The sequence below is a fragment of the Pinus tabuliformis genome, chromosome 8, assembly GCF_031772625.1.
Source record: "Pinus tabuliformis cultivar Carrire ecotype Pingquan chromosome 8, CPIR1, whole genome shotgun sequence".
NCBI classification, from domain to species: Eukaryota; Viridiplantae; Streptophyta; class Pinopsida; order Pinales; family Pinaceae; genus Pinus; species Pinus tabuliformis.
Genome location: NC_142294.1, coordinates 1606596481 through 1606602480, shown reverse-complemented (window position 1 = coordinate 1606602480; position 6000 = coordinate 1606596481).

Genomic DNA, 6000 nt, shown 5'->3' with positions numbered 1-6000 from the left:
TCCCTATTTTACCTGGTGATCTCCATTGGGATTTTGCTCATTCCTCCTTGTTGCATCAAGATAACTCTTTGAGGTGGATGCTTGAGATGCTTCTCCATTATACCCCAGACCTATCTTGATTAGTGGAGAATGTTGTACATTGATAATCTCATCCAGAGTTTCAGATCCTTTAACAAATTTAAGATTAAGAGCCTTTGTTTTCTCAATTTCTTTTCTAAGGCCAACAATTTCTCATTCTAACTTCTCAAGAAATTTTTCTTTTTCATCAAGTTGGAATTGTAGAGTATCAATGATCATATTCTTTTCTTCTAAACATGTTTTGAGTCTGGAAATCTCATCATAAAAACCATCTACATCTATAGCATCCATGTAATCATCACCTTCAAAAGCCATTAAAAGTTTATAATCATTACCTCGTTCATCTTCGTCACTATTTGATAGGCCATCACTGTCTTCATGAGTGTAGTAACTTTTCTTAGTTGCATTTTGTTTCTTGTTCCATCTAACAGGTTCCTTTCCTTTGTCAATCTTATCCTTATGAGGACATTTGGCAGCATAGTGACCTACTCTTCCACAAGCAAAACATTTGAAAGGTAACTTACCTCGGAATCATCCAACACCTCGTTGAAGATTTCTAACAAAATTTGATTCTTCTTCTTCTTCTGACACATGTCCTGACTCATAGTACTCTCCTTTGCCTGAAGCCTTGAAGGTAGCTTCTCCCATGTCTGATGGACCTCCTTTTCTCATTTCATAAGCAGTTAGAATTCCATGCAGCTGTGACATTTTCAGGTTTTGTAGATTCTCTTTTTCTTCTATTGCAGAAACTTTAGATTCAAACCTAGGGGACAAGGATCTTAGAACTTTTTCAACCACAACAGCCTCTTTTATTTCTTCACCCAAGTTTTGAATACAATTAAGAATCTCATCTACACGAAGAAAATAGTTAGCCACACTTTCATCATTGTACATTCTGAGATTTTCATACTGAATTCTGAGGGTTTGAAGTTTTGCTCGTTTTACCTGATTATCTCCTTCATAGCTCAGTACAATCTTGTCCCATATTTCTTTTGTAGATTTAAACTGCATAACCTTGACAAATTCTGATTGAGATAGGCATCCTTATAGAGTATTGACCGCCTTTGCATTTGTTTCATATTTCTTCTTCTCAGCCGGATCTGTAGGAGTTGCTGATGGAAAAGTATACCCTATTTCTATGATATCCCAGACTTCTGTACCAAGAGATTGAAGATAGGTAGTAACTCTTACCTTCCAATATACGAAGTTTGTCCCATCAGAAATCGGTGGCCTGATTGATGCTTCCCTCTCGTAGTTGCTCATGATGAAATATCTTCCTTCAAGCGATCAAGCTTCTTCTAAAGGACCTGCTCTGATACCAATTGTTGGAAATAATACTGAGAGGGGGGGTGAATCAGTATTATCAAGTCAAATATTCATTTTTCAAAATCACATGATATACGCTACTTCAGTTAATTAAACCTGCGTATATACGCAACTATGCAGAAGGAAACCCGCGTATACAATGCAAACTTTTAATTTACTTCATCTTTCTGATGTTGATTGTTAATCTGTGTTTGAGAATAAAAGCGCCAGTAACCAGAAACAATAAAGCAGAGCAGAAAGACAATCGCACACAAGAACACAAGATATAATGTCGAAACCCAATGTGGGTGAAAACCACCTACTGCAATTTGTCTCTATCTTCTCTTTAATTAGAAACTTATTTTTACAATTGTACTGGTGCAGTCCTTTACCAATACGCAGGCTGCAACCTGCAGAGAGCTATAACCCTCTCTCGTTTTCCAGCTTCTCCTAGAAGGGAGCTACAACCCCCTTAGCTCTTGCACTAGCCAAGATACTAGTATGTAGGTGCTGGCCTACAGAAGGCTACAACCTTCTCTTTCCTTCAGGGACCACGTTTCATAAATTTTCAGAATGGATCCATAAATAACATCAATCAAACATCAAGAATTTCTCCATCAACCAATCACCTTCAAAACTGAATCAAAATAAACGCTTCTCTGACGACTGTACCCAGATCATAGTAACAGTAGCCACACACCAAATCTAAACCCAGAACACTGCAACAATAAGCAGAAGCAGCTAAATCACAACTCAAAAGATATACGCTTCTTTAATAGCCTGAAACTTGTGTACATACGCTTCTGTTGTAGGAACAACCTGCGTATACACTCTTTCTCTTCACTGAACCAACGTGTATACGTGCCTTCGCTTCACTGAACCTGCGTACAGATTTATAAAGGATAATTCGCTCTTTCAGATATTCAAACACTAATTAACCCAGATTATCAGACTTATAGATCAAGCAAGCGCCACATATAGCAGATCAAAATCATACAAAGATATTATCATTCAAGCTTAAAGGTTAAGACCCATCAATAGAACTTATCCTTCTCTTTGTGCTAAGGTTCCTCCTTCATTCAGATCCAGGTCTGCACCATAACCAATTACCAGTATTCCAGATCTAGCAGTTTATCAGATATTCAATAATAATTCAGATGATTTTTTACCACATGATCTCCTTCCTCTTTTATAGTTTTAGACCTTCCACAATGCTACCGTCCAAAACTATAATAAACCAATACCACGAACCCAATACTTGGGATCAACACTTCTGACGAGGTACCATGGTCCAAAACCATAGGTTCAAATACCAAGGACTAATTACCATGCACCAAAGGTAAGGTCTCCAACATATACGCGCTTTTCCTACATGAAAGTGCATTTATACGGATACACGCCTTTGAAACGTCTAACCCACGTGTAGACGCGTCTTCGTCTAGATGAACCCGCGTATATGTATTTTCCTTCATTCTGAAAGCCTGAACTGAGATCTATTACCAAAGAGAGTTGCCATCAAGGACAACACCTGTGCCATAGATCGAAACCTGTGCCATAATGCCAACAATATGCATTGCTCTCTAGAAAGTAGCCCCTACATTCATAAGGCCAAAGGGCATCTTCACATACATAAAGGTTCTGCAAGGTGTTGTCAATGTTTTTTTTTGTTGATCATTAGGATGTACCAGAATTTGGTTATATCCTGAAAAACCATCCAACAAATAAATTCTAGTGGAACCAACTACTTTCTGTAAAATATGATCCATTTTAGGAAGAGGGTAGTCATCCTTGACAGAAAATTTTATTAGACTCCTGAAATCCAAACATAGCCTTATTTCTCCTGTCTTTTTCCTTGTTGGCATTAGGTTCAACACCCATTTCGAAAATCTTAAAGGCACAATGATTTTGGCATCAAAACGTTTCTTTACCTCCTTTTCTATCAAGTGTAACAAAAGTGGATTTACCCTCCTTGATTTATGTTTGAAAGGTTTTTGGTCCTCTCTAATGGGAATATTATGTTGTATAATACTAGTATCATATGCCTTTAGATCTTCATAATCCCAAGCAAACACATCAGAATATTCTTTTAGTAGATCAATGTACTTCTGTTTTTCATTAGGAGGCAAGGACTTGGACAACTTTAAAATCTTAGGATTTTCCTCATTAGCTATATTACAATATTCAAACTCAACTCCTATAGGTTTTATCTTTGCTTTTTAGCTACATCATTAAAATCAAACAGCTCTTCTAATTGCACCAAACCCCTTGGTAACACATTTTCTCTCAATTGTAGGACCTCAAGCTCTTCTAGAATTTCATCAGTCTCATTCAACACTACTTCATTTATATCCTCATCTGCATAGTTATCTGCATCAAGATGTACATTCTCAAACTCTTCTTTTAACTGCAAAAAACTTTCTACCTACTTATCACTACAAAAAACATGCCAATGTCTAACATTATCTGGGATAGTTGGCCTATGTTTCACTTCAACCTCATATTTTCTATTGTCATGAAAAGGCATCTTACAAGTATTGGCTGAGACATCTAATGCATCAACTAAGATATTTTGACCTCTGGGAATCATAGAAAATTGCTACTTTGGGAAACACTACAAAAAGTCTAAAACAACATTTATGTAGGCCCTTAGTATAGGGTGCTTATCCGAGTACTTGCCTTTAATTTGATTAATGCTGAGTTAAGAATCACCATGTACAAAAATCCTTTTATATCCCAACCTTTTCAAAAGCTGCAATCCTAAAATCAGTGCTTCATACTCAGTTATGTTATTTGTTCATTGGAAATTGAGCTTGTGAGGATATCCATTTGCTATACATGTTTGTGATTTTGAGACCCAAACACTTGCCCTTGCTCCTATGTTGGTCATTGCCCCCCATCAAAATCAATGTTCCAAAGGGCTTCACCTTCTTCATATTCTTTCCCAGCTTCCAATTTCCTCTCCTCTGTTTTTCTCAATCTACTTTCTAGGCCTGACACTTCCTCTTGTATAGAATGAAGGAAACCATATCTAAATTCACAAAATACAAGGGATAATTATTTGGTTTTTCTTGGCTACTTACCATATATTTCATCAGTGTTTCCCTGTACAACCTTCTATGTTGACTAAAAACAAGAATAGTAGCATATGTCATGTCCATCTGCAAATTACCTTGTAACTTTGCTCCCCATGATCTTGATAGTAACATTCCATACTTGGGAGGTATGTCTGCTACTACGATATCCATCACCAAACTCTTTGTTAGGATTTGGGCAAGAGTCACACATAAATATTTGATGAGACCTAAGCATCTTACTATGCTAGAATCAAAAGAATATAAATATTTGTAGGTTCTTTTTATATCTAATCCTAGATTTTCCATGATTACTCTATTCCTGAGATTGTGTGCAGCACCAGAATAAATCATGGCATTGTGAAGAATATTGTCGTGGATGTTTAAACTAACCTATAAGGGTGCCACATTACCATCCTAATAATTCCATACAACTTCAAGTCAGAACAATGAATTAGGTTGGTCATCAGTTAAGTTGGTTGTGTTTGTTCCCTCCCCTATATTTAGTGCCATCATGACTTGAGATCTATATGAATTCTTGTTAATCAATTCTGTTAGAGGGATATAATTTTTTATCTTGGCTAATACATTTTCAATATTGAATGATGTTTGAGGTTTATCTATGTTTGATACTTACATCCCATTTTTAGAAGTCTCCCTTTGAGAATCATCCTTTGCCTGGATGGTGGAAGGGGCATCACTATGAATCTTCCTGGGTGGATTTACAACAATCTTCTTACTTCTCAAATTGTACTGTTTGTGCACCTCCGTGATTGCATCTCAGTAACCCTTTTTATAATCATCTAAATCTGCACGAATGACTTCGGGATGTGATAGAAAAGATACATCTTTCTCCTCCTTAATCAATAAAATATTGTCTATTTATCCTTTCCCAAATAAATTTATTTGATTTTCTTCAGGATCCTCTAATATTTTAGCTTCATCATCCACATAATTTTCTTGGAATGTAGGTCTAATTTTTTGTTGATTAGTTTGGCTTTTTTGTTTTCTTTGTTTAATTTGGGGTGGATTTCTCCTAAAATTAGTATTTCTAATTTGAGGACCCCCTTGAGCTTCCCTTGGTGGATCCCTGTCAGTTAAAATTATCCTTTCCATTAATATTTCCATGGTTTTAACTAAGGTGTCCAAATTTGTATTTGATGAAGAAGAAGAAGGTTCTTCTTTTATCACAACTCTTCTCTCATCCTTTAACCTTTCTGTCTTTTCGAGTAAATTTTCTTCCACACATACATCATTTATTTGCATTTCCTCTAGGGTAGCAATATTTCTCTCCCTCAGCTGATAAGACATATCTGCATCAAAACCATCTGTAAATTTGATCAGAGATAGACCAGGTGGAGGTAGTATTGTAGCTGGAATATAATTGTAAATGTTATTGAACCTAGCATAGTAATATTTAACTGCTTCACTAGGAGGCCTTCTTATACTCTCATATTCAGCCAAGATTTGGAGAGGATTCATTTTTACTTCCCATCGTGTGATGGAACTTTGGTGAAATTGTGGGAGATCTGTAAAATTAGCTTCT